This window comes from Scophthalmus maximus, chromosome 15 (assembly GCF_022379125.1).
Source record: "Scophthalmus maximus strain ysfricsl-2021 chromosome 15, ASM2237912v1, whole genome shotgun sequence".
Lineage (NCBI taxonomy): Eukaryota > Metazoa > Chordata > Actinopteri > Pleuronectiformes > Scophthalmidae > Scophthalmus > Scophthalmus maximus.
The window spans coordinates 8,794,586-8,822,500 of record NC_061529.1 but is presented as its reverse complement, the minus strand read 5'-3'; the positions used below and the strand labels follow the sequence as shown (position 1 = coordinate 8,822,500).

The 27,915-nt window shown below is 44.2% G+C and overlaps 1 protein-coding gene across 2 annotated transcripts in view; it reads left to right on the top strand.

Annotated features, from left to right (window-relative positions):
* Nucleotides 1-66: 66 nt before the first annotated feature.
* Nucleotides 67-27,915, top strand: part of luzp1 (leucine zipper protein 1) — a 45,838-nt gene continuing 17,989 nt past the window's right edge. The window contains exons 1-3 of one of the 2 annotated variants that reach the window (XM_047337665.1): nucleotides 67-302; nucleotides 427-501; nucleotides 18,181-18,239. The gene's annotated coding sequence lies outside the window, so the exon portion shown is untranslated. Of the gene's footprint in view, nucleotides 303-426; nucleotides 502-5,809; nucleotides 6,017-18,180; nucleotides 18,240-27,915 lie in introns of those variants that run through there. The other variant, XM_047337666.1, reaches the window with a different exon arrangement.

Here is a 27,915-nt window from a genome sequence, read left to right as displayed (position 1 = left end):
CCTCCTCCTCCTCCTCCTCCTCCTCTTCCTCCTCCTCCCCACCGGCCGGACGCGCCTCTCAGTCAGAGAGGGAGGCGGGACCTTGGAGCCGGGAAGGGCGTTCTCTCTGCGGTCGGACCGGGCCGAGTCATCCCGAGGGGTGGGTCCTCCGGCAGCAGAGAAAAGGAAAACCCACCTTCTTCCTTTCTCATTGTTAAGGACGCGGAGGAATGTGATGGTTTGATCTCGCACGGGCCACGGGAGGGGAATATCCGCGAGGAGAGGACCGACGAGAGCGCTTCTTCTCTTCTTTTCTTTTAGGGGTAACACCAACAACAAGTCGAGCCCCCCACTGTCGCCTCCAACTCTCCGCTGTTGTCTGAGAGGAGTGTGTGTGTGTGTGTGTGTGTGTGTGTGTGTGTGTGTGGATGAACTTGTCCTCGCCAGCTCCAACCGCTGGAAGTTGTGGATTTAACCGTCGCGTGTGTTTCTCCCCCGGACTCGTTGCTGGAGCCGCTGAAGGTAAAGACTCTGTTATTTCTTCTAAAACATCTATGTTTTAAGTTCATGGTGGCGTGTGTGTGTGTGTGTGTGTGTGTGTGGGGGGGGGGGGGGCATGGGAAGTGTGTGTTCGGACATTCATACAGCGGCTTCCTGTGTCGGACCCAGGGAGTCGCGACTGCACAAGTCTGAACTGCGGCAAGTTTTTCAACCCTCCTCCTCCTCCTCTTCCTCCTCCTCCTCTTCCTCTGCTCGTGTTGTAGCCAATAGGAAGCATCCAGGACTGCGGCGAAAAGCTCCAGGTGTTTTTTTAGTTTTTTAAAAAAAAGCGTCTTATTTGAGCCATTTTGCGCCAATTGTTACACGTTCGCGTTCACCTTGTGTCCTGCGCGCATTTATATGACGTCAGGTTGCACACGGGGCTGCTGAACTCGGACCACTGCGTTGAAACGGTCAGTGATGTGCGGGCTCATTTCCTGTACCTGTCCCAGATATTGCTGTTGTGGTCTTTTATCTTCCCATGAGCAGTTTTTTTTTTAAAACAGACCTTGGCTCCACTCACCCCCCCCCCCCCTATTTATTAAGTCCTGGGGAGTTTTTAGGGAATTTCTTTCTGTATGGATGACGTCAAAAGGTTTCTGTTTCTGTTGTTGACTTTCTCTATCATAGGCCCGTGGCATTCCTAGACTTTGCACTCACTGAGCCAGTGTTGTCGGCCCCTACGTGTTCAACCGTAAGACAAAAAGCAGGGGAACTGTGCTCATCCCGTTCACATAGAACACACTTTATCACCTTTTCCTATACACTTGACAGTGTGTTTAAAGACAGGAGCTGCTGTGTGTGTGTGTGTGGGGGGAGATATGAGTTATTATAGCAGCTAGTGCAGTTCATGTAAGGTGGCATATGCACCGAGGCCTACATTTTTTGGGAGGAGTCACCGTGAAATCATAATTGAGTACTAACGTCACTGTAGTATTACTAACCCACGCATTCCGCCTGGGTAGAATTTATAGAAACGACTGGACGGACGTCACGGTGCAGTGATTTTACAGCGGGAAGGGAATATATCGAACACCAGTCTTGTACTTAAAAAAAGTCTTTAATCTGTTGAGCGGGTGAGTTCTGTGACAGCAGCCAAGACGACACCCCAAAGCTGTGCTGACAAAATGAGTTGTGCACGTGTTCCTCCTCCGCCACCGGACTAGTCCTTTTGGATTGGTGGACCGATGCAACGAAAGAGCTGAATCGGCCTCGGATCTATAGGTGCTGAAAGTTCCTAGTTGTCCATTGAGCGAAAAATTAATCTGCAACACGTTCGCCGTTTTTATAGTTTAAGTAATATTGTCAAATATACTGTTTCCAGCTTTTCAAATGTGACGTTTTCCCAGCTTTTGTCTGGGTGTTGGGGTCTGTTCATTAGACTAAACAAGTACACTGAAGATGAAATCATAAAACTCTTCAACATTTACTGAAAATCTGCTCGTCACAGCCCAACTTGGATGGTTTGTTAAAATCCACAAGACATGCTTGTTCCGCTTTGAGTGCGTCTGTTTTCCTTCACGTGCGATGCCATGTGTTGCGCTGCACAGGCTGCACGTACATGTATTAAAACAAGGTGGTAGAGCCCTAGGTCTGAACAGTATGTGCACTGTGCTGCCTCATCAGAACAGTAACAGAGTGTGTGTGTGTGTGTGTGTGTGTGTGTGTGTGTGTGTGTGTGTGTGTGTGTGTGTGTGTGTGTGTGTGTGTGTGTGTGTGTGTGTGTGTGTGTGTGTGTGTGTGTGTGTGTGTGTGTGTGTGTGTGTGTGTGTGTGTGTGTGTGTGTGTCAACAGCAGAGAAGGTAGTTGTAGTGGTGGAATACTTATCTGCCAGGTGGGGCTCGTAAAGAGCAGCACGGGGAGGGAGGGAGATGGAGGGGGACCTGCCTTGACCTGTTTCAGACATGAAGGAGACAACAAAAAAAAATTGCTGATGACTTTCCAGTAAGGCTCACCCTCCTAGCCAGCTGTAGATTATACCAGCTGAGCACAAACCAGCGTGCGCTGCTGGGAATCCACTTTTCCTCCCAAGACTCAGCACTGGCTCTCGCATGGCAGCATGTCGTGGAGGTGGACGTGCGAGAAGGGTTTCCTTTTGGTATTTCGGTTATTGCACCGCACGCGGAGGGAATGTCAGCAGTTTGTGTCGTCAGATTGGAAACGTTGGGAGAACTGCAATAGGGGAAAATCAAATGAGATTGGCAGCAATGTGAAGAGTGAGACGTCTTTCCCTAATTACTGCTTGATCCACGCATTTACGGGTCTTGGGTAATTCTGTCCGTGAGGACAATCCATGAGGGATGATTTCCAGTGGATTTTCCCTTTGACCCTCGTCTCGGGGAACTGAACATGATTCCCAAGTGCAGCGATAGTTGCTCGTCCTGACACAACACCTGCTACGCGATCTGTAAAAAATTCTCGACGACAAGAAGTAGAGTCACACAAAGACGGAGTTTGCACTCCGAGCTGTTGGCTGCCGTGCGAAGTAATAATCAAACCCTATTTCTCCCCTTTTATGACCTGGGCTGTACCACGCATGACTGGTTTTCCACTCTGCAGAACGCCACGACCACCCTATGAAACTGCCTGTGCTGCCTTGGGTGAAACCCAAAACTAATCATTATGGGTGTCCAATAAGGGTAATTATCAGACTAAGCACTGTACCCTGGGGGATTACCGAGTGGCTAAATGACTGCTCTGGGGATTAAATTAAAATATTGAGGTTTTTCTGCCTGAGAGAATCAAACCGCCGGGAATGTCAGACCCAGCCTGTCGATGGTAGTGTTACTCCCACTCCGCACAAATATAGGTTTGATGTACCGAGCCCGAAGCCGCTGGTGTAATTCAATCACATCAGTGTGGTGTTACAGCACATTAACATTGACATCATCTGTTGCAAGTGCACGGAATTTAGAATGGACCGTTTATTGCTAAGTTGGACGCATAGTTAGAAAATGTCCGATATCAATATAGGACATGGATATTGATAAAATATTAGCCCACATTGCACTTTCCCACAGAGTAAGGGGACGTATTCAAATTTCTTGTTTCTAGATACTCAATTACATATCATATATTACAAAAGGCTTCTTTTAATTGACAAAATTATTAAAATGATTCAATCAACTATCAAAATAGTGGCAGATTGATTGTCTCCCAGTTGTCTAGTGAGAAACAATATAAAATGCCAATGAACGGAGTTCATTCTCAAAGGAATAAATGCAAAAAGCAAATTCCGCACCCGAATGTACAGACGTGTGTCCTGTGCAGTCTGACCTATACATCCTAATGAGCTGTAATAGATAGCTCAGATAGAATTAGGACCGGATGGTGTTCGGTGTCTGTTTATTATTAGTGGTTAGACTCTCACTTTCAGCCCTGGTAACACCTCTCTCGCTCTGGAATAGAGCGACGGACGATGCACACACGAGCCACAGAGCGATGTTGCAGGTGTTATACAACGGAGGCCTCCTTGGAAATAGCACGGTTGAATCACGGTGCTCCGAGAAGCCTGTATTAAAAGCCCACACACAGTCTCTGTGTGTGTGTGTGTATGCGGTTGTTTCCTCATAATGCAATAATGGGCTCGGTATCCGGGACAGAGGCTGCTGTTGACAATGCGCAGGCCAGCTGGAGTTGCCGTCTGTGTGTTAGCAGACTTGCAGGAAGATGGGATAATGCCATAAAGATGCCTGTGTGAGTATTTACATGCTCTATCTCTAGTGTGTGTATGTGTGTGTGTGTGCGGACGGTTGGAATGAGACGTAACAGTTAGTTGATTAACCAGAAATTCTCTTCTGTAAGACATTTTCCAACACGTCTTTGTCTTTTGTGATTGTAAAAGTAGGATTTTTTGTGGTTATGGACTTTTGATTGTACGTGTATGGACTAAATAATTTGGTCAGTTTCAGTAACTGATTGTCTTTGTTTTAACAGTGTTAGTTAAACTAAAGAATTTGGGCTGTATAGGCAAGATGGGTGCTTTGAAAACGTCATCTTTCACTGTGGTAAGTTGTGATGGGCATATTAATGATGAAAATATGAATTTGTCGCAGTTGCTCTGTTTATGTGTACATTAGTTTGATTTCACAGATAGTTTCTTCGCCTACTCACTTTTTGTTTCTTTCTCCTCCACTGCACATCGTGATATTCCTCCTTTTGGCCTCGCTCTTTTCTCCCCTCTTCCTGTCTACCCTCCCTACCAGCTTTCTTTATCAGTGGTGGGCCAGTGTCAGGGCAGAGCGCTGTGATTTCAGCTGGAGTTCAAACCACTTGAACTTTTGTGTGTATCCGTGTACGTTTGCGGTGTGTGTGTGTGTGTGTGTGTGTGTGTGCACAAGCGCGTGTGTATCTATGCACGTATGTCTGCGTTCCATAGCACTTTTGCTCGCTGCTGCTGTTCTCAGCCATGTCATCAGATACTAGAGGCTGAGTGTGTCAAGTCACTCGGCGAGTTGTAGCCAGAAGCAGAATCGCGTCTCCCGGGTGTTCACATGCCTCATTATGGCTCTCATTAACACATACACTGACACGCAGAGTGACAGATATGTGCTCTCGCTGATGAAGAATTCCACGTCAAGAGCAAGAAAGGATTCTGTTCATACAACCTCCCCTGCGTGTGTGTGAGTGTGAACGAATCCCCCTCATTAGTCCCGCAAAGCGTGCCAAGCGGCCTCCTCATTACCAGCTGCTCTGACGGGCTCTCGGTCCCGTGGTGGCGTGGCCACTCGCTGAGGCCTCGCCGCTCTCTGCACACGCTGCGGCTGCAGGTGACTCTCTGCGAACCAGCGGTCTCGTCATGGAGGAGGCTGCAGGTGCATGTGACTGTGTCAGGTACCAGGCAGCGGATAATCCACGGTAACATGGCATTGACGTCTAAAATTGGAAAATATGTAGGTTGGCAGAGATGAACATATTTCAACTTTTGTGACTGATCAATACGTTTTGGTACAAGATTAGATTTCAACTTCTTCGTCTTTCTTTCTATATTTTTTGACTTGCTGCATATAATCCCTGAACAAAACTCAAATTACCTATACGTGGAGTCTCTTTATTTCTTTAATTTCAACAACACCTCACTACCTCTCTGGCTGCATATAGTAGTTTCAATTTTGCATTTTGTTGACATGTTAATCAGAATTGCAAGATTGTGCTAGATTGTAAAGGTGGTTATGAAATTAGATTTGTTTTTCAAATCTGGCTGTTATAAAACGATTGACTTTGTACACGCGTCCGGTCAGACATGGTTAATAATTTGTATGTGTCACGGCTCTGTCACTGAGAGCCTGACAATAATGTGCCATCGAGTTTCAGGAAAGACGTGTCTCTGAAACTTATTTACTGAAACTTAACTCTGACTTCTGCTCCTCGCTGCAACCGGAGTGACACATTTCCATTTCCTTGTATTGTCGTGAAGTGTGACAAGCCAGCTAAGCCAGTTGTCATAGGATGCTTTCTGACGTTCACTGAAGTCTGGATATTTTCAGAAGGGCTGTACGTAAGTATGTCTTCGGCTGAGACAGGATCTGGGTGATGGTCATCTACTATGCTCATCGGAAATGATCCAGACAGGTTGTAATGATGACCATTTACCGGATTATCCTAACACCCATTCTTCTCCTGCCGTTCCCAAAACCGGGCAGCTACCCCTGCTGTTGAACATGTGAAGGTTCTCAAACTGTGGCATGTAACTGAAGAGGAAAAGCAAGCTCCTCATCTGGTCTTCATTTTGACGTCCCAGCGGTCCACCATTTCCTTATCGCATTGGAACAGACAGAGACGTATTTGGCGTTGACTCTATACATGCTGTATCAGAATGTCATTTATTTTTTGTGGCACTTTTGATTGGCAGTCTGCGTATTTTTAACCTTTCGCCACTATTTCCAGTCCTTGATCTTGATCTTGAGTGATCAGTATGTAACTGTTAGTTTAGCCTTCAGACTTTACAGGATGAGGTTTCTCATGTGAGTCGTCCTTTGATGTCTCATGTCTGTCTCTTGTCTTACAATAACATTGTCCTCTAATGGATGCAACCTCTTTGCAATTTATCACAAGTGCATTGATGAAAAAGGTGTTTTTTTCTTCTTTGAAATGGACACAATTTCTTGCACAATCATCAAAGTGGTGATACTTGTGTATTTCATTATTTGTGAATCCGGTTCTTAAGTATAACTCAACAAGATGCTCAACAATCCTCAGTTGAACACAGACGGCAGCCTGATCTTTTTTTCTCCTAATATTACGACTTAATTCTCCTAATATTTTGAGCTTATTCTGCAAATCTTTTTTTATCCGTTTCATTTTCCCTAATACGCCGTCGCAGTCAATGACCTTTATCCCAAGAGTGTTTTAAGTATCTTGACATGTTCTTACACGTGGATCAAGACTGTCTTTCTCTCTCTCACACCCCCAATCCTTCACACAGAGTGCCAGTTTATTTAGCAGAACTCTCCTGCCAAGTTTGTGTTTGTAGCTGTTTGATATATCCTGATAGCTGCAGGTTGGAAGTCCTCTAATGTTTAATCTGCAGCCGGGCCAGGACAGGCGCACCACACGGCTGGATTTTAGACCACACTGACTAATAATGTGGGTCACTCTTCTACCGGCTTTGTGTTTTACATGTTTCCACCTGAAGTGCAGGAGTTTCCATCTTTTTTTGGGGTTTCAAATTTTTGTTCTTCCCCCAACTGGTTCTGGTCTGGTGGACGTTTCAGCCTCCAACAAGTTGTTTTACAGAAGTTCCCTTGTGTGCCTGTTTCGTTTCCTGCACTGTACAGTGCTTCTCAAAAAGGGCTACCTCGTTGATCCTGGAAGAGAAGAGGAAAGAAGTGCAAAGGAAACAGACTTCAAAAGCCATGTAGGAGGCGAGTCAGAGAGAGAGGGAGGGAGGGAGGGAGAGGAGAAAGGGACTAGGACGTTTTTTAACTTGAAAGAGGTGAAGTTAAGACATTTCTTGTAAATTCCGAAGCCACACTTTTTTTAGGTGTTCTCCTCATCAAAGGGACAATATTCCCTCTCTCTCTCTCTCTCTCTCTCCTTCTGATTGTTACCCCCCCCCCCCCCCCCCCCCCCCCCCCCACATACACACACACACTCTCTTTTTTTCCCCATGTCACTCCTCCTCCTGCCTCGTCCAGGAGTATTTTTGGAAGTTAATGAAAAGAGAAATCTGAACCGCTTACCCTTAAAAGGCATGTCTGGGTCAGCTGGGTGGAAACTTGTGTTATTAATGCCCCTTAACATTTTCTATGTGAGTGGGTCATCTGTGATTATAAGTATGCGTGTGTCCGGTGCTGTGTACAGTGCAGGAATGCTGTGGGTTCGGGGGGGGGGGCTTTAGAGGGAAGTATGGCGGGTTAGCAAGCGGACCTACGTCCTCGGGAGAGGAGGGGGTCAGGGGCATATTTGGCATATTTCAGGAGCCATTCCAGTCTGGTTCAAGATGCATTCTTCCTCCGAAAGATCTGGCCGAGCAGCCAGACAGACGGTGATCAAGGGGAGGGGAGGAAAGATGGACATCACGCTCTAATTCCTATCGGTCTTGTGATGCTGCTGGTGGAAGATGGCGCCGGCTACACACGCCTTCGCTTTGATGGAGGCAAAAGCTTAGAAGCCGCTAAAACAGGTGGTAAAAAGATATGAAGAAATACCACCTTGCGCCTCCTCTAACTCCACACCAACCTCAGTAATATCCTTAAAAGGCTAAATCTTGAACCAAAGTCTTTCACCCAGCAGCAGGGTTTGTGTGTTTTGGGTACCAACACTGCAATTTGATGAGTGTTTATATGCCGAGAGCTGTAATATGTCTCTTCTGTGGCATTACAGTTACAGTTCTCTCCCCGAGAATTTATGACGTTTTAGTCACAGATTTTCTCTGCAGTCGGCGGGCTACTTGATGATGCTGCCAGTTGTTTGCAGAAGTGTGTGTGTGTGTGTGTGTGTGTGTGTGTGGCACATGAGTTCCTCATGAGGTCAATCATGACAATGTTCAGGGCCAAGGCAAGACACTTAACCTGGCTTCGTCAGCAGTGTATGAATGATGTGTGATTTAAAAAACGCTCATTGACTGTTTTTTCAGAATGGGTTAATGAGTCTTATACTGTAAAGGGCTTTGAATGTGGAAGATAATATTTGAGCATATGGTCTTCATTTTTCAGGTTAATCAAATATTGATTTCTGATAGTTTCTAAAGTGATAATTACTGTCACTCACACTCTGACCCCAACTAAACTTAAAAGCCAGTGAAGAATTGGACTATCAAGTGATACTTTTTGGTGGACATTTGAATCGAATCCATGCTGGGAGTCTTCCTAATCCCCCTTTAAAAACAAAACATTTGTGAGCTTTACCATCATATTTAGTATCTTTTGCATGTTTTGTTTCATCAGTAGTACCCCACATTTATTCCGTTGAAGTTTGAATCCTCTGCCTCTTTCTCTAAATGCGTTACACACCTGTTTGAAAATATTTGTGTGTTCCTCTGTCCCCAATTCTTTCACCCTATAACTTTTTCCATACCGGCTATATTTGTGTATCAGATTCCTCAAACAGCAAGACTCTGCTCTGAAGTTGTGAGTGGGGGAGGGAGGGAGGGTGGAAGAGGGGGAGGAAAGCCAAGTGGAAAACAGTTGAGTGTAAAATGCTCAGAGGGAGAGAAGGATCAAGAAGCAGCAGGCCACCTGTAAAACATGACTTTTATCATGAGCTGTGATTTGTCTGTCGTGTTCATTGAGAGAAGAAGAAGAAAGGAGGGAATAAAAGGAGGGAGGTGCTTCAGCATCTTTTCACACCAACTGTAAAGTAATCAGAGTTTTGAAGGCTGTAAGGGCAGCTCTTGTGAATGTCAATCTCTCTCTCTCATCCTTTTTTCTCTCAGCTCAACGAAGAGGGAGAAAAAAAATGAAGAAACGTACTGAGAAGTTGAGAAAGAAAAAGGACTGACTTTGTTCTAATGTGTTTGCATGCGTGCGTGTGTGCGTGCGTGTGTGCGTGTGTTAATTGCATCATGTGTGACTTGGAAGAGTCTAGATTTGGATCCTCACATGCTCTTACTTGGCAAATGATCTGCCTGCCTGGCACAGGGAGTCTTTGCTCTTGCTCTTATACTTTCAGCTCTACTGTACGAGGGCTACACAAGCACACACACACACACACACACACACACACACACACTGAAGAGCTCACCCACACACACGCCTGTCTGTCCTGCTCTAAGCCTTGGATCTACAGGGCGGCTCTCAAAATAAAATTCCTCCTGCAGATTATTTTTCTTGTGATCAGAAAATATACATGTTCTCAGGGAGAGGAATGTTCGGACGCCACGGCAACCTGGCGATTGGCTCACTCTCCCCCCTCTTCTGTTTCTATCATCCTCTGTATTTTGTCTTCTGTGTTACTCTGTTTCTACTCAACTTACTTGTTTTGTTCCTTTTTCTTTTTTTTTTTTAAATAGTTTGGATAATGTGATCAAGTCTAATCATCTTGTCACAGCTTGGGCGTGTGTGACCCACAGGCATCCCTTCGTTCGTCCACCCATCCATGTATTAGCAAGTCTGCTTTTAGGAGCTTCCATCATTGTGGTGCTGATGCATGCAGACCCCGACTGTTAGGCTATTTTCATACGAGTTCCCCCCCTCTCTACCCATTTTCCCCCCCTCTTCTCCCTGCTTTGGTTTTTATTGTGGAGGAAATCTCTGCACTGCTGCATTTTGTAAAGGGCAGCCGAGGGCTGGGTTGGCTGGTTTTCCCCTCCATGCCAACATTGCCTTTGGAACTCCTCCTCATGAGAGCTGTCTCGACCAGGGGAAGTGAAGCAGCACAATGCGAGTCATGGCAAGGCAATAAAAAAAAGACCGGCTAAAACCCAGAATCTACTTTAAGAGACACGAAACCCCTTTTATGTCCACGTTTTATGTAGTAGCCGCAAATGAAGAAGAAGAAGAAGAATGTTGCCCGAGTAGAGCTGCAACTAATCTTTTTGCCTTTTTTTTGCTTTTATTGGGACATCTAATAGTATATGAAGACACACAGGAAACGAAAGCAGAGGAGGGGAGTTGGGAAGACATGCAACCAAAGTCCCCAGCTCTGGTTGCCAGAAACTGTTTGGCTACCCGGATGCCCCAGTAATGATTAGTATAATGAATATATATTTTTGTTTTTTAGCTTAAATGTTTAGTTGCTGAAATGTCTGCAACTATTGGTTCTTTTCATCTATCTTTCATCTATTAATCTGCCAATCAAGTTATAAATGAATCCCTTAACTGATTTTTTTTCTTGCCAATAGTCCAACCTAGTCGTTTTACTACTATGAAAGAAAAGCAATACATTTTCATGTTTTAAAACATATAATGATCAATTACATTTTTCCTTCAAAGGCTTTACTTGTCCAAAACCCAAAGAAATTAAATTGACAATGATTTAATGGAAAGAAAATCAGCAAATCGTAACAATCAAGAAGTTAAACCAGAGAATGTTTGGGTGTTTGCTTACACAATCAATTGGTTATGTTTAAGCATCACGGCTGACGGAGATCATTTAAAGTGATCTCTGGAACATCCCTGTATTAGCCTAAACTCATCAGCTCACACACATACTCCCCTGTTTGCTTAGACTGAAGCAGACAAACGCACTCAGCGACTCAGACAATGAGCCCGTCATCAGTTCCTTTCATCTCCCCATTACTTCTTTAATCTTCCTCATTGCGAACAGTCAGCTAACAACTGGATGACTGTCGCTACATGGTGACCCCAAAAAAACCTTTTAGTCAAAGTTTGGTTTGCATTAGTTAAGGATGTATTAATTCTATGCTATCTGAATCAGTTGTTATGGTAAGTGATCGTCATTGGAAAGTACTACTTGAATGTCTGGCTCACCTACACTGTGTGTGTGTGTGTGTGCGCGTGCGTGCGTGCGGGCGTGCGTGCGTGCGTGCATACATGTCGGTGCAATGTACACATTCGGACATAAGAGCCTCACAAGAATCCCACAGCACTCCCAGGTCCCTGAGTGGCTCATTTGTGCTCTGTGGAACATTGTGGAATACCAGGCATATTTTATGATCTAGCCCTCAGCCGGCTCCCTCTCTTTCTCCCCGCGTCTGGGTTTATTTGTGAAGCTAAGCCAGTCTGGCCGTCTCCCCCCCCCCCCTTCCCTTTCCCTTTCTCCTTCCCTCTGGAGGAGGATACTTGAAACATTGCATTTTAGACATTGAGCTGACGCCTGTACACGAGTTGCACACGGTGAGTGGGTGCAGGACGCTGCCCAGGCGAACTTGGCTGAGGAATCAGACAGGAACTTGTGGCCCATGGGATGAATTACACTGTATAAGTTGTCACCCTGTGAAAGGTTTAGGTCTCTATGTGGGTAGGCATGTATGTATATACTGTATACACTCTCATTGTGTCCCTGACAAACACGTCTACCACATGTGATGGTGTGTTTTGACTGTCTGGTCAAACAAGGGTACAGCAGAGCTCCATGCCCGTGGCAAAAAGCAACTCTCGCCCACCCACTATGCCCCCCCCCCCCCCCCCCCCCCCCACTTGTCTTAAAGTCTCTCACCCACTCTCTCATTCAGTCCGCCTCCCTTCTACTTTCCCTCTCTAGGTGTGGACTTGCACAGAGGAACGCAGTTAAATTAGTGTTTTATCTCTCCTGCCAGCCAGCTGCATCTGCACTCCTGAGCCGTGCCAAGCGTTTGAGACACAATTGACCTTAAAAGGAAACAATAGAGGCCTATAAATTCTGCTCTGCCAGTCAAGGAATGGCGCACTCCTGCATGGGCAGGGTCCAGCTCACACACAAAGCAGCACAAGTGCGTGTTTGGGAACTGAACTTTGAAACTGCTGGGAAAGGAGAAAGGCACTGTACACCCAGTTTTTTTCTTCTTCTTTAGTGCTGTTAACTACGTGTACAAGAACACTGGTGGTTTAAGCTGACAATGACAATTATGGCATGTTGATAACAGATATTTACAGGTACATTCTTTATAGTCTTGATTTTGTGTGTTCACTACTGTCATTTGCTAGTAGCAGTAAACTTATACAGACGTGGTTGATGGCAAGAGCAACATCCTCACTCAGACTTTGGGGGGTGATTGAGTGGAAAGAGAGAGTGAGAATGTATTTTGATACCTCTTTTTTTAAACCTTTAAATCCCTAATATTGCCAAACGGGCACTTTTGCTTTCCACTTTGACACCAAATCCTCTGCCTGATTCTTGTCATGTGACTAGACTACGCTACTTTGCGATGTGACACACACTTTCAGTCTACGATTGTTGTGTTTGACTAAGTATTAATTACTAGTATTTTACACATCAGAGCTTAGGCACCAGCATAAATATATGAAAATTACCAAAATATGATTGATGTTAACGAGTTATGTAATTAGTGTGTGCCTGTGTAACACTAATAATGCAGACTGCTATGTCTACTGGGACAAGTACCTAGGTTTTTATTAAATCACCCATACTTAAAAGTTGCACCATATATAGCTATACTGAGCATAGGTTTACTTCTTACGTGGTTTTGATTAGCTCCGAATGAGATCAAGTAACCTGTTCCACAGCTAGACTTTACAGTCTAGGTCGAGGCAGTACTTACTGTAATCGCTTGTATGAGCTGCTCTTGTGTTCATTAAATGTTAATTTAGTTAGGTATTATTTATTTGACTTCCAATGAAAGAATGGGTCACATGTCTTTATCTTTGTAGGTAAAGATTAACCGTTTCCTCCAACCACGCCAGCCGTCCTACCCAGCTTCTTGAATAGATACGATATATCTCATTTCAAAGACAGACAACAAGAGGGGATGTGCTAAACCATTAGTATTTGTTTTCTCATATTCAGTACATGATTGTTAATGTCAATCCATTGCTAGATCCTTTCTAGGTCTTGTTGCAGCTATATCTGAATGTGTAAGCTCCCGGTGCATACACAGTAGTTTCATCTGCAAAGAATGTAATTTGTCATTGGATTAATGTTTATGTATACATTTATGTATACATGAATAAATATAAAAGACAATTAAACGAAAGGCCCAAGACACAACTGCGTTGAAGCATGACACAGTTTGACCAGTGGGAAAGAAAAATATTGATTTGGCAAAATAGGAATGAACCAAGTCCAGAGCAGATTTCACAGAGGATTTGACCTTTTAAGCATCTCCATGTTTTGCGCAAGTTACATACCAGGAGATTTCTATTTTGTTGAGCAGTGTTATAAAGATAAGCCCACAGAGGTATGTGGCATTGCCAACTGTCATATTACTGTAAATGTATGAAGGAATAATATTCTCCCCTCGTCTACCTGCGTAGTCAGCAGGAGTATGTGAAAGCCTCGGCTGTTATTTGTGGAACAGGGAGGGCTGCAGGGCTGTAAGTCATTAGATGTTAAGACAGGTTCTGCAGGTTCACGGTGAAGTTAAAGAGGCGGATGGTTTTCCATGATACATTCTTACTCCACCTTGCCGCGCTGCTGGAATGCAAATGGCAGCAGGAGGAATGCAGTTCACACAGGGAATGAAAAATCAACCACTTGCTCTGTTCTCCTCTGCTCTGTGTTCCCTCCGCCTTTCTTTTGTCGGCTCCTTCTGTCTGCTACCTCTCTGGATCCCTGCTCCCTGTCTCCGTCTCACTCCTCTGTCTATCGACTTGTTCTTTCCGCTTCTGTCTCTTTTCCTTGTCCTCTTCTCTCCCTCTCCCTCTCTCTCTCTAGGCATCCTGTTCACTGTGTTTGATTTGGGCATTCCTTTCCCTCCCAGGCAGACAAAACAACCCAAGACCTCTCTGAACTTCAGCCCCCCAGAAAACACACACACACACACACACACACACACACACACACACACACACACACACACAGTCCCGTCTGCTAATCACTCACAGGAAATGGGCTCCCATGCAAACGAGGCCCGCCTGGCCAGTGGAACCCAGGATGGAGTTTCAGGCCTTGAAATGTTCTACAGTGGAGGAAATTGAACACAAGCTCTTTCTCTCTTCCCCCTGCTTTCGTTCTCCCTCGTTTCCTCTCTTGTTTTACTCAACGTGCTTCCCCTGACCTTTTTTTCTTTTTTTCTTTTGACACTTTTTTTTTCTTCTTTCCCCACGCTACATTTGAATGCATCCATTTCGCTGTGAAACATTGCCAATCATACCAGCTAATGGACACATTAACAAGCATCTCTCGCAAGATGCTGTGCCAAATTGGACTCTTTGTCAATGCTTTTTGTATACGAGTGTGTGTGTGGTTGTGTAGGGCCTCACATTATTTATTTGTTTGGAAAGTGTTAGCCTGAGTACATAGAAGGATAAACTAATATCTTATCAGCAGCTTTTCCTTTATTTGTGTGATAAAGTCGTGCTCAATGATAAACGATTAAATGTTTATGTCAAATGGATAGGAGAGGCTAGCCCCTTACTCTGGATTTCTACAGTTTGACACATCACTTTGTTCTGTCAGATAAGGAATATGGTTTGTTTTGTAATACTAATAAACTGACTGGACATGTATCGTCCACTGGGACAATATGTGCACAATACTGACAAGACAGTCATGTCACAAATAGGCAGAGACTGTGCAGGAACAGTGAGTTTCCACATGTAGTGCAAAGCAGAACAATCTATTATGTTGGTTGTGAAAAGGAAAGGACACGAGTCACAGGATATCTCTTTACATCTCTTTATTATGTGAAAATGAAAAATAAAGCACTGCTCTTTGTAGCCAGTATATCGAACTAAAATCTGTTTAAAAGGAATAATGGTCCCTATATTTTGTTTTGAATAAAGTACAAATTTAGATTTTCATTTTGCCTGCCTGGTGTCTGCTGGGATTGGCTCGAGCCAATCATGAGAATTATCGCTTATGCATGAATGAACAATGTCAAGTTATATTTTTTCCCCAGTGGAATCCTATTGTGATGATATGATCTTGGTCATGTTACCACTCAACACATTTCTGTTTTCCAAATTCATGACAGATGTTGTTTCAAAAATGTTTTGTTTCCCACACAAAGTTTGATCTTGGGGCCCAAACCGCCTTTTGCAGACATTTGTCATATTTATGAAACATATACCATATACTATTATTACAATGATTTCAAGCTTGATCCTTTACTGGACTCAAAATGAAAAGTTTTGGTCGTGATGCTCGAGTGTCTTTGGAGCTGACACTGAAATGTTCTTTGTGCGGTTAATGGCACTTGCCCTGTGGAAAAATGTTCTGATCCGACGACTGGTCAGAGACGGAGACAGGAGGAAATGCCACCTCACACTGTTTCAGTGTATTCTACTGAGGAACATAATAAATCCTTCCCAACCTTAACGTGCTGTGCATGCGTGAGGGAAAGCGAGTGGGAGCAAAGGATGAGAAGGAGACAGCTGTTTTCACTTGTGCCTAGTTAAGGGTTGGCTAACTTGTCTGAATTAATAGCTCTGACACCCCCCCCCCCAACACACACACACACACACACACACACACAAACCCAGACAAACATGTTCACTCGTCTGCAGGATATTTGACATCTCCTGGATTGCGGCGAATGTGTCAAAACGTTTTTGTAAAATCACTCTTCCCACCAATAAATCCAGAAGTCAGTCTCTCCGTCTGTGTGTTGACTTGTTTTGACAACCGCTCATCCAATCAACGTCAAACTTGCTGCCTGTATTTCCGAGAACCCTGGGGAGAAAGTAGTGTCGACCGTGAAGTGTTTGGGATGAACTGTCCCGCATTTATTTTAAACTTCACTTGCTGTGAAGTCACTGATGATGGCGTGACGTCACAGTGAAGCCACAGAATGTTTTTTTTTTATGAGTTTGTGAATTAAACTCATTGACCAACATCAGGCTAAAATTCACAGACACATGGTCGTGCTGGTGTCAAATCACAGCAGGTGTAGTGTAAAATAAATGGAGGTTGGGGGCTCGACAGCGGCCCATTCAAAACACTTAACAGTCAACACTGTACTTCCCAGGGTTCCCATGCAACACACCCTTCGATTCGGTGAGTGGATGTTGAGAAACTCGAAGGACAGAAGTGATTTCTGGGTAGGAAATCTGTCTTTACTGATCACACAGCATACAAAAAGCTGTTTTATTTCCATACTCAGCAGAATTACCCATTTGGTTCTGTGCAGTGCTGAAATGACGTTTGCGTATCGTCTGAGGGAGTCAGATGATTCAGCAAAAACCTCTGAGGTGATGTTATGCCACTGGCTTTGTGAATCTAACATGATGCAGCTGAGGGCAGAGCTGCAGGCTCATCTCCTTCCTGTGAGGGAAAAGAATGTGTGGGAACAAACGGAGAGGAGCTGAGAGTGGCAGGAGCGACCGAAAGGCCGGCGCTCCGTGTCCATCAGGAGCCACTTAACATGATCAAAGTGTCTGGGAGCACATCTACAGTTTGGACCTGGGCAACAGAGTAATCTCTTTTCTGGGCAGTTTGCAGATGACTATGAAAGACACTGTTTTTGTATTCTTTTAGAGCTCGAAATCAATAATTGATCGATTGAAAAAGTAGAAGTATTGATAACTAATTAATCAATAGCTGCAGCCCCACATGCGTTTATATCAGTTTTTACCTTTCATATCTTCCCCGTTGCCTCCTCCTTGCTTTAGTATACATGACAGAACAGTATCAAACTCAAGGTCCATGCCATCTCTTGTTCTGGAGCTTTCAAACATCACACAGCCTTTGGATGGAGTTGCTCAGTTGTCATGGATACTCAATCTTAATTACTGTGAACACCTTCGGGGACATATCATTGATGTTAGGATCAAATGTGCTGACAGCTCATTCACTTGAATGCATTTTGCATTTAATGTTCATTCAGGTCTATACAGGAGCTTCCTGTTGCTGCTTATAGTTCTCAGGAATGTTCCCCTTTCTGTTCAAGCCCCCTCCTCGTCAGTTCTCCCCCTCCCTCCTCTTCTTCAGACCCCCCCCCCTCTCCACTTCCCTCTCTCATCCTCTAAATTCAATCCAGACTCAAGTCTTAAATCTGGATTCTCTGTGCTTAACCAAACATATGGAATGCTACTGTAGAGGAATGCTCCAAGTCTTGTGCGTGTGCGTGCGTGTGTGCATGTGTCTGCGTGTGTGTGTGTGTGTGTGTTTAGAGCAGATGAGAGCCCCTCGGATGATGATGATGATGATTATGATAATGGTGCGTGTGTGTTTGTGTGTGTACCAGTGCCTCCCCTGAGAACTGAATGGGGCCTTCTGTTGTCGTGGCCAAACACGCTGCTTGTCTGCTCATGCATGAGTCTTCTGCAAAGCCTCCGAATGCGTCCCATATCTGAGCAGTTAGCTCATTCTTAGCCCGTTAGCTTAACTGTGAACGATCTCCCCTACAGTGACTGCATTGTCGGCCCGGCCGCGGGCTCTAGGCCTTTCATACTGCCAAACATGATAATGGAGAGAGATGGCATTAGTGTGTGTGTGTGTGTGTGTGTGTGTGTGTGTGTGTGTGTGTGTGTGTGTGTGTGTGTGTGTGTGTGTGTGTGTGTGTGTGTGTGTGTGTGTGTGTGTGTGTGTGTGTGTGTGTGTGTGTGTGTGTGTGTGTGTGTGTGTGTGTGTGTGTGTGTGTGTGTGTCTGTCTTGATATTATGATGACCAGTGAGTCCACTTGTATTAACCTTCTGCCCTGCTTGTGTGTGTCAACCACAGGATGGCGACTTCGCAGAGTGGAGCTTAATGTGCCACAGACTTGAGGCTACATCTAAAATGTAAGTTACGCCCTCATGTTCTCTGGTTAATGTTGATTTCTTTGTCCTCGAAACTGTTTCCGCCCATGTCACTGAATGTCTGCGAATTCAACAAATTAAATCTAAATCACCTCCCAGCTCAAGGTCTATGCTTAACACACATACACATGGTGATATCAATGCACTTGTTTAATCTCCTAGTATGAAAGAAAAGTCTACTGTCCAAAATAGTAAATGATCACTCTATCATAGCTTGACAAAGGTGATAAAAACAAAAGATAAATCTAAACAGAGATTTATTAGAATAACTATATAGCTATTTCTATACACAGATCAGGTCACACACGGTCAGACGAATGTTTCCTCTGGCTCCCTTCACCCCCTCCTCCTCCTCCTTCCTTCTTCTCATCCTCCTCCTTTGCCCACCTTTTCCTCACTTACACCCCCCCCCCTTCCTCCTCCTCATCCCCGCCTCTTCCGCCCTGCCTCTGCTCTTTGTGAATCTGTTTCCTGTTGGGCACAAACGCCGGCGCCGCACTTCCTCTCCCGAAGCTTGTAGTCACACAGGAGTGGCACACTTGCATTATTTGCTGTACTCTGTATATTCTGTAGCATATGGGTCAATGCACTCATATACATAAACACAGTTGCTGTGTGTGTGTGTGTGTGTGTGTGTGTGTGTGTGTGTGTGTGTGTGTGTGTGTGTGTGCGTGTGCGTGTGCGCTTGCATGCGTGTGAGTGTGTGTTTAGTCAGCAGAGACTGTAGATGTGTCACTGTCTTGCAGTGTCTCCCCCACTGTCTGCTCACACCACTGTTTAAGGTCAATATGTGGCCATGGCGTGTTGTGTGCATGTTACATGTGTTCTGTGCGTATGAGGCGTGTTACATGCATTTATTAGTCCGGATGCAAACAGTACGGAACCAACAAAGACAATGAAAACCGACAGTGAAACAGGAAAAAGGAGCTTCTCATGTCAGTGCCTTGCGACTATAGGCACGTACATCCCACTTATATATAGGCTTCGCATAATCACGAACTCGATTCTTTTTTAGAAAATGATGTCATATACTGAAACAAAAACAAGTCAATATTACTCACTTCCTGTGCTCTAGAGGGGGAAAAAACATTAGCCGTACAAAATATTGTAGATGAAATACATATAAACGGTGAGAAATTTGACTTTTAATGGATGGGAGATATTTTTTTGTTTCAAAGTCATGTATCCTATTGATGTCAAAAATAGTTATTACTATCACCATTATATGCTTTTACCACCATATAATTCAGGACGCCGTTCTCTCCTCTGACATTCAGCATCATCCTTTTACCTCCTGCTACCTCACATGCTCTCCCCGTCTCCTCTTCCCTCCCTCCATCCTGTAGCCAGTGCTGCATTCCTGCTGCAGTAATCCACTCTACTGCTGCGCAACTACCTGCTCTGCGTTTTGTGGAGTCACTCCCCTCATCTCCCCCCTCTCTCTCTCTCTCTCCCCCCTCTGTGTCTGTTTTTCTCTCTGTCTTCCTTTGCCTACGTCACATTATGACGCACATTTTGCTCTGCGCATTTGCTTCGTCTGAGCTTTTCTGCTGCTCCCCCCCTCCCCTCTTTTTCATCAGAGATCCTGAGGTCTCCATTCAGCCGCAGCAGGCAGTTAATGCCAAGGCTCAGGCTGATGAAGAACTGCCAGGCCCTGCAAACCAAACTCTGTGTGTGTGTGTGTGTGTGTGTGTGTGTGTGTGTGTGTGTGTGTGTGTGTGTGTGTGTGTGTGTGTGTGTGTGTGTGTGTGTGTGTGTGTGTGTGTGTGTGTGTGTGTGTGTGTGTGTGTGTGTGTGTGTGTGTGTGTGTGTGTGTGTGTGTGTGTGTGTGTGTGTGTGTTTTCTAGGACACCAGTGAGTGAATGAGCACGATCTTAAACGTCGGGCAGAAGGTATAAGGGCTGTTTGTTAAGAGCTATTGATGGAGGGCCGGGGGTTGTCTGTCTGTGTCTGTCACCTCCTCTCTTGGGCACATACTAATGCTGCATGGCGACGATGGGGGTGAATATTAATTTGCTGCTGCTGTTGCATTTCACCTTTGACGGAGGAAATGGCAAAAATACATGTTGCCGACTGCAACTATCACTGACTGCATCGAGTTCATGTTTTCTATCCTGTGTTATGTGCCTCTGTGTTAGTCAAATACTTTTTGCGTGATTTACATTCAGTTCGAACGGATGAGAGGCTGTGTCTTCAACATAAATCTCACCAGTCTGAGAAGATTTGTGCGCTCCGTGGCTACTAGTGCTACAGTTTGAGTTCTCACACTCTTCTCATTGTGTCTGCAGACGACAGTGATGGCTCTGCGGATGCTGCAGACGCCGTCTGTCACTCGGTTATCTCTAGACTGTAAATGAAGCATTACGTTTTGTAAATGTTTGTGTAAGGCATTGTGTGCATGGTCTGATGTTTGGTTTAACAATTCCAAAGAAAAGCTATAGAAACGAGTGACATAGTTTAAGCGTAAAACAATGTTGAAAATGTTCCCGGAAAAACCTCCAGAAAAACCTGACCAAAAAAACCTTGGTACCCACCAAACTTTTAAAACTTTTTGGGGGGTTTAACCTGCCACCACATATCATGGAAATTTGTTTTTGATATATCCCACTTAAGCTGCTTTCAGACATGCACTGAAGTCCGGATAAAGGGACTATGTGAGAACGTAAATGTCTGTTAATGTTGCTTCAGACATTTTGCGGAGCTTTTCCTGTCAGCCGCCTAGTACATAGGGGAAATGTCAGAGTGACTCCGTGTGAATCTCCGGAAGATTCATGGCGAGTGAGTGGGCGCTAATGTGGATGTGAACACGTCTGACTCGGACAATCTCCTGCTGCGTTCGTCATATGTGAAAGGCGAACTCCCGAAATGTCCGCACCCAGTTCTCCAGACATTTTTCGGAGTTCACATCTGAAAACACCTCAAAGTGACAAAGAGGCAAACAAACCGAACAGAAAACATGACATCTTTGAGTGAAGGCAATTAAGTCAGTCTCAGTGTTTTCACTAAGTAGATCTCTCTTTGACTGTCTGCCTCTTCTCATCATCGGTCTCTCTCAGCCTGACTCATGCTTACTCACAGACACAGACTGTCAGTTACTCAGCGTTGACTTTAATAAGTGTCATCGTGTTGTGATGTTTTCACGTCCTCTTATCAGTGCGATACGATCACGTCACATTCCCTCCCGAGCAGTTAATCAGTGCACTCTCAACTTCACACATCCGTGTGCTCTCGCCGAGTCATACAAGGATTTTAGCTGACGCCTGCTGATACCCTAGAGTGCCTGAACAGCTGTTCAGCATAGCTGTAAATAGGTAGCCAGTGTTGGTGCTGGCAGAAACACAGTGTTAATGGGAGAGGTCAAAGAGTTTCTCCTCAGTTAGATTTACACTTAATTTGTATCCCACTGGAGTTTTTATTTGTCTGATTTGATGCGTTTTGTAAGCATGTTAGCTGCAGGGGTGGAGGAAGTATTCACTGCAAAGTACAAGTACTAGTACAAGTACAGTTGATAGTTTTGGCCTCCTAGTGGAGTCTTCCTGTCTGTCACTTCACAGCTGGGACGTCCTGCGGTTTTCAGTCAGACAGCAAATGACAAACAGAACAACACACAAACCCATTCACCAACACAGTCTGCTGACCCTGAATGTCTGAAATTCTTTAAGTCTAAAATTATTGCCTTAATAGTCAAATGTTTATTATTATTATATTGTTCATATGTTTGTTTTTTTCATGGCTTCTGCTTGTTCATGGCTTTTATGGACATATGGTTTCTATTCACGTCTAACAGAACATGTAGTGCTTTTATTTCACTCATGTTGCTGTGTGATCATACACTTAGTTTTAATAATTTATGTCGTATTTTATTGTCTCACCCAGATTTGAAGTATCTCGCCCTATTTTCCTAGTTCTGACGCAGGTCGGCTCAGCTCGCTTTGGCTCTGCTGAAGTACAAAACAACACAATCTGCTCTCCTAATCAGGGCCTCCCTCCTGTTTGCCCCCGGTGTCTCGTGTTGAGTGTTTTGCATGTTTACAGTGTCAGCGACCTCTGACCCCGCACACAGAGGGCAGCAGTCTGAGGAGACGCCGGAGAAGAGTTGGGAAATATTTCATGGAAGGTTGATGGCAAGTCACACGGGACATAAACTTGTGTGTTTACATCAATAACAAGAGCGTTGCCTAACTTGTGTTTGACTGAAAGCACATACTCAACTGTTCATTAGCATTGCCCAACGCACAGTTGCATCTTAAACTGTGCATCTGTGCTCGATTAGTATTTATAGTTTTAGTATTGTGTAAAGTTACAGTAGTTGAAACCCGTGAAAGGACAGTGAGTGATCTGATATGCGGACATATAAGTTATATGAACATAAACAGGCTTGAAAGTTACTACTGCACAACTTCCTGGCGACAGGGGGTCACACACTACACAATGTTTCACCAGGAGTGGTCTCCTCCAAGAAACCATAACAAAAGCTTCTGCAGCTCTGTCTTTTTCTGACGTCCCCTTGCGCTTGACTCTCCTTGCTCTCCAGCTGATTTTCAGATTCCTCTTCAAGTTTGAAAATCTCAGTACCCCTTTGCATATTTGTTTACACATTTACAAATCTGAGTCAGCACACATGGATTGAGATACAGTTAAACAACTCTACAAACGCACACACAAATAATTTTGCATAGGTGGCTTCAAATGAGTCCGGTGGTTCAAACAATAGCGGATGATCCGCCTGCTTTTCTGTGTCCACCTACTCACAGATGATGTTTTTTCGTTTTTTTTATCTCACACCCTGTCCGTGGTTCTGATATGCCGTAGTTGTTGCCGTTGGTCTAGAAATGTAGCCTGTCAGACGTCTAGTCATGGTAGCATCGAATCATTGAGCCTATCCAATCTTTGAATAGTTCACACAAATGCGACCGCCGTTTGTAGATGGAGCGCCGATATTGACTACAACTTCAAAAAAATCTGGTTAAAAATTGTGTAGTGTGAATTCGTCAAATCATTTGTATTTTTTCCGTTTTCTGTGAAGGAAAAACTAAGAAATGCAGATGATGTGTCTCAGTTACTTCCAACTAACAGTATCTTTGACATACACTGCAGTTTCTTTTCTCAACTGACCTACTCATGATACAGGATATAGCCAAATAAGCCAATATCGGTCAGCCCTGGACTCCACCTGACCTCATTATACCCTAAATGTAATTTAGATGATTATTAGTGTAAATTACTCGGCGGGATGGGACCATGGAAGGCCTCTAATCCGTAGTATCACCTGCCACGCCAATAACTACAAACACACTGCAGTTGGTTCAGCTGGTTTTTGTGTCATCTCGGGTGAACGCCGAAACAGAGAGGTACTGGAAAGATATTAGCTGTATTGGGAATGTAGAGAGTGCTGCTTTGTTGAGCATCCATTTGGCTCCAAGTGCCGTTGAGCGAGATATTGAAACCCTCCCTGACTGCATTATTTCATATGCTGTGTTTTCATTGAACTGACTGGCTTTAACCTGCTCCAGATCTCCTTTGGCTGCGGTCCTGCCTGAGCACCAGCTATCAACCGACAGGCCAGTATTTTCGAGTGCTGCTGTTTTTAAATAGAGCATCTAATATCTTTTCCTTGCTCTTCTTCCTGATCGCAGTAACAGCATCTGGTGCATGTAACCCCCGTGTGTAGCGCTGTTCCCCAGATGAAGAACATGCTCTAATTTAATGTTCAGCCACTCGGATCAGGAGCAGAGCTGCAAAGCTTTGATTTGGCTTCGACTCGGGCTTCAAAGTCACATCTTCAATGGGGTCATAAACGGAGAAGCCACACATCTTGTGTATGTGTGCACCCATCACGCTCTTGCTTGAAAGCTCACAGGCCAGACGCTAACTCTTCTGGGTTTTACCGTTCACCCTGCCATCCCTGTCTCACCCTTCCTTCCTCCTGTCTCTGGCATTTCTCACCCCCCCCTCCCTCATATTTCCCTCTCTCTCCTTATCATGCCCTCTTGTTCAAGCAGTGTGCTTTAAGCCCTGGCAAGAGGACTCTTGATGTAGAGAGACAGGGGAGGGGTGGAGAGACCTAGAAAAGGCTGTTAGTTACTGGGCTAAATGGGATAGAGGGTTGTCACTTTCCAGCCCGACCTTCAAACTGAAACTTACCATGATATTCACATAAAAGTTTATCAAACTTAACCTTCGACCTCATTGGCTGGCCTACAAGTGTGTCAAGTCTTACTTAAAGTTGAGATTGTAGACTAAATTAACTAGGGATTCAATAATCATTTAAGTTGGCAAATTGACTTATATTGTCTGTGTCGCAGATGGTTAAACCTGACTTTTCATGGTATAAATAATATTGATTGCTGCAGCCAAACTCATAATCGTAATATGTGGAACAGATGAATGAAATAACAGCCAAATGCATGCACCACAGAATTTCCTAGAGAGAGAGTGATATTACCGTACTACCACTGTACATAAGACTCTCCCAACATGCATTCTGCACAGTTTACAGCAGCGTTATTTAATATCCAATAAACGTCGAATGATATGTAATTTTCAAAGTGATATATATGTATTGGCAAGACTGTGAATTAAAAGTGTTAAAATGAACAACCAAAATGACAATATGAGAACAAAAAAAAAGTCACAAAACTTAGTGAAGTTTTAAGAGAAGACTTCATGAGAACAGTGGATATTTGTGCGTAAAAACGAAACCGTCAAAAGAATTTTTTGGTGACTTATTTTTTCAGCTCCAAATTTTTCATCTTCTGTATATAATGGTTGTCGTAGTTCTCTTGTTGATGTCCCGCTGAACATTCAATGTTGTCTTCATTTTCCTTCTTCTTTTACGCTCTTCTTTTCAAGAGCAGCTCGTTCCTCCTGAAATGTTAAACGAACTCTGTTTACAAAGAAGACAACAGATTTTTTCACCCGCTCATTTTACCACATTTTGAAACTTGCACTCTAAGTGGTCGACATCCCGTTTCAGCACGCTTTAATGATCTAGCTACGTAAACTCAGTTCCATATCCACTTTTCTGCTGAAATGCAACACTGCCTTTGATTTCCTTACCATTTTTCCAGAAGTGGTGCAAAACTAACAGGGTGAAAGAAACGGAGAAAAAAAAAAAGTAACATGACAGCACAGGAAACGACAAACCGAACATTATGGGATGCCGGTTTTCTTTTTCTTGGAAAAACGGAAAAAATCGGGCCAAGCATCAGGTCTCCACCATCTTGTGGGTTCCAGTGCTGCGCCAGCATCCATCCTGAATCCAGTCATCTCTCCTCACAAACGCAAACACACACACACACACACACACACACACACACACACACACACACACACACACACACACACACACACACACACACACACACACACATACACACACACACACACTCACACATAGAGCGAGAGAGAGTACTTTGTAACACATTCCCATATTCAAACTAGCAATAACCCGCCTACATGAAGATGTGGTTGGGGCATTTTGATTGGCCCTTTATTAACTACAGTTTATGAGGCAGAAGAGCTTCACACCCATAACTTCCAACTTCAGATGTCAAATGTCAAGTGCAAAAAAAAAAAAAAGAGGGGATTTTCTTTCTTGCCCGCTTTCTCTCTTTCATGGAGAGAACAGAATGTACTAAAGGCAGCAGGCAGCAGGAAGAGAGTGGCTAAAGCCCTAATGATATGGTATATGATTGTAACCTTGGTGTGTGTGCGTGAGCGCGTGTGTGTGAGACTCTGCACAAGCACAGTTTTGCGTAGAAGTATAAGACAAAATGCCCCCCGCCCCTTTTAGTTTTCACCCTCCTTCCTCTCTCCTGCACCGCCTCTTTAACTTTGACCAGCACTCTTCTTCTACAGTGGTTTTAACAAGGCACCCGACTTGAAAACTAGCACCACCAACTTTTTATTAACATAACTGTGATTGATGGAAATGTGCATTAATTTGCATTCTCTTTGGCCTCTTTCTTGAACTTTGGTTAAGATTTGCGTCCACCTATTTGAAACCCACCAGTTGGCATCTACATGTTCAGGTTTAACCTGAACTGCAACCCCTTGTTGGATGCTTTTCGTCAGGTAAAAGAGGAACCCAGTAGGAAGCCTGATGGGAGTTATTTGCTTTGTTTTAATTATGCATGCATTGCCTTCAGGTCCCTACCATTTCAGTTTCTAATTTGTTTTAGTTGTACATACATTATTAAGCAACACATTCAGCAGCAGCAGCAGCAGGAGTAGGATTGCATGGATTGAAAGGTCAAGTAAGAAACTTCCTGTCTAGGTTTCAGGAAGTTGAACTTACCAGAGTCACACAATGTCGTTCTGAGAAGACAGTCGGGGTTGGAAAAGCTCAGTGTTTAAATACAGAAGATATCCTGTGGTTACATTTGCCTCGTGTAACCATGTCATGACAGCGCAACAGCTGCAAAAGACAATCAGGTGGAATGTGTTTCAGAGCCAATCACTGGCAGATCTGGGACTGAAATCTTGACTCTTAATCGTCATGATCCATCTGATGCTCAAAGCAGAATCTCAGAAATGCTTTTATATGTTCTCAGAGTCTTGGCCATTAAAAGCAAACGATGTCCTGGTTTAGGATGAGTTTCAGAAGAGAGAGGGTCGGTCAGTGGCCTGGTTAAGAGTTTTCAAGGCTGACCAAGGGACTGGCAGTGCCCTGGTTAGACTTTCATTAGGAATGTGTCTGCATAAAGGGGTTACTTTCCCTGCATCGCAGCCCCTACCCCCCTCCAGGTTTTTCCATAATTGTCAAACAAAGCACAGAACAGGGGAATGAAACTCTGTGTTTGATTTGAGCCAAGTTCAGAATACCTCAGCAGCCCTCCTCCTCCTACCAAATTTTCTTCCCCCTCTTTTTTCTCTCTCTTCTTTGTTTTCAAACTTGTTCTTTGCCAAACAACTCCACAGCTTCTTATGTTGCTGTCTTGAAGATGAATAATAAACTTAGCGGAAATCTGCCTGATTCATGAATATCCATGTGTGGAAATTCAAAGGAGTACAGGGATATTAGAGTTTATGAAATCTATGTGGGTCATGGATCTAAATGGATTGAATTCATGGATTAATAGTAAATACTGATGGCCTACATCTCTCCATCATTTCATCTCTCTTCTCGTACCTCTCCTTTTCCTCCACTGGTTTTGTCTCTCGTCCTTTCCATCTCACCCGCCATAGTTCAAATTCCTTCCGGTCTTGTCCTGAATGTAGCTAATGAGACCCCAGCCCTTGCGATAATTGAATCATGTATGTTGATTGGTTTGGCAGAGGCGGGCCCTTGCCAGAGTCGCTTTGCACGCACTGCCACCCCTTAAAAGCGCCCACTTAGCTGTGCTGGTGTGCGTGTCCAAGAGAAATGGAGGGGAGAGATGAGGGAGTGGGGGTAGAGAGCTGGCAAAGAAATAAAAGGAGAACGAAAGGAGAGTTAGGCAGCCTGCCAATACAGGAGTAGCTGGACCTAACGAAACGCTGTTCTTAACCAGGATGAGGCTTTACCAGACTTATTAAACATCAAATATCATATGAAGGGGTTTGAAACCCAAACAGAAATCTGTTTAAGCCAAGATTGTCAAGACTGAACTTGAAGGATGTTTCATTATTAAGTCGGACACGATAGTGGGAACACCAGATCGTAAAAAATCTATTT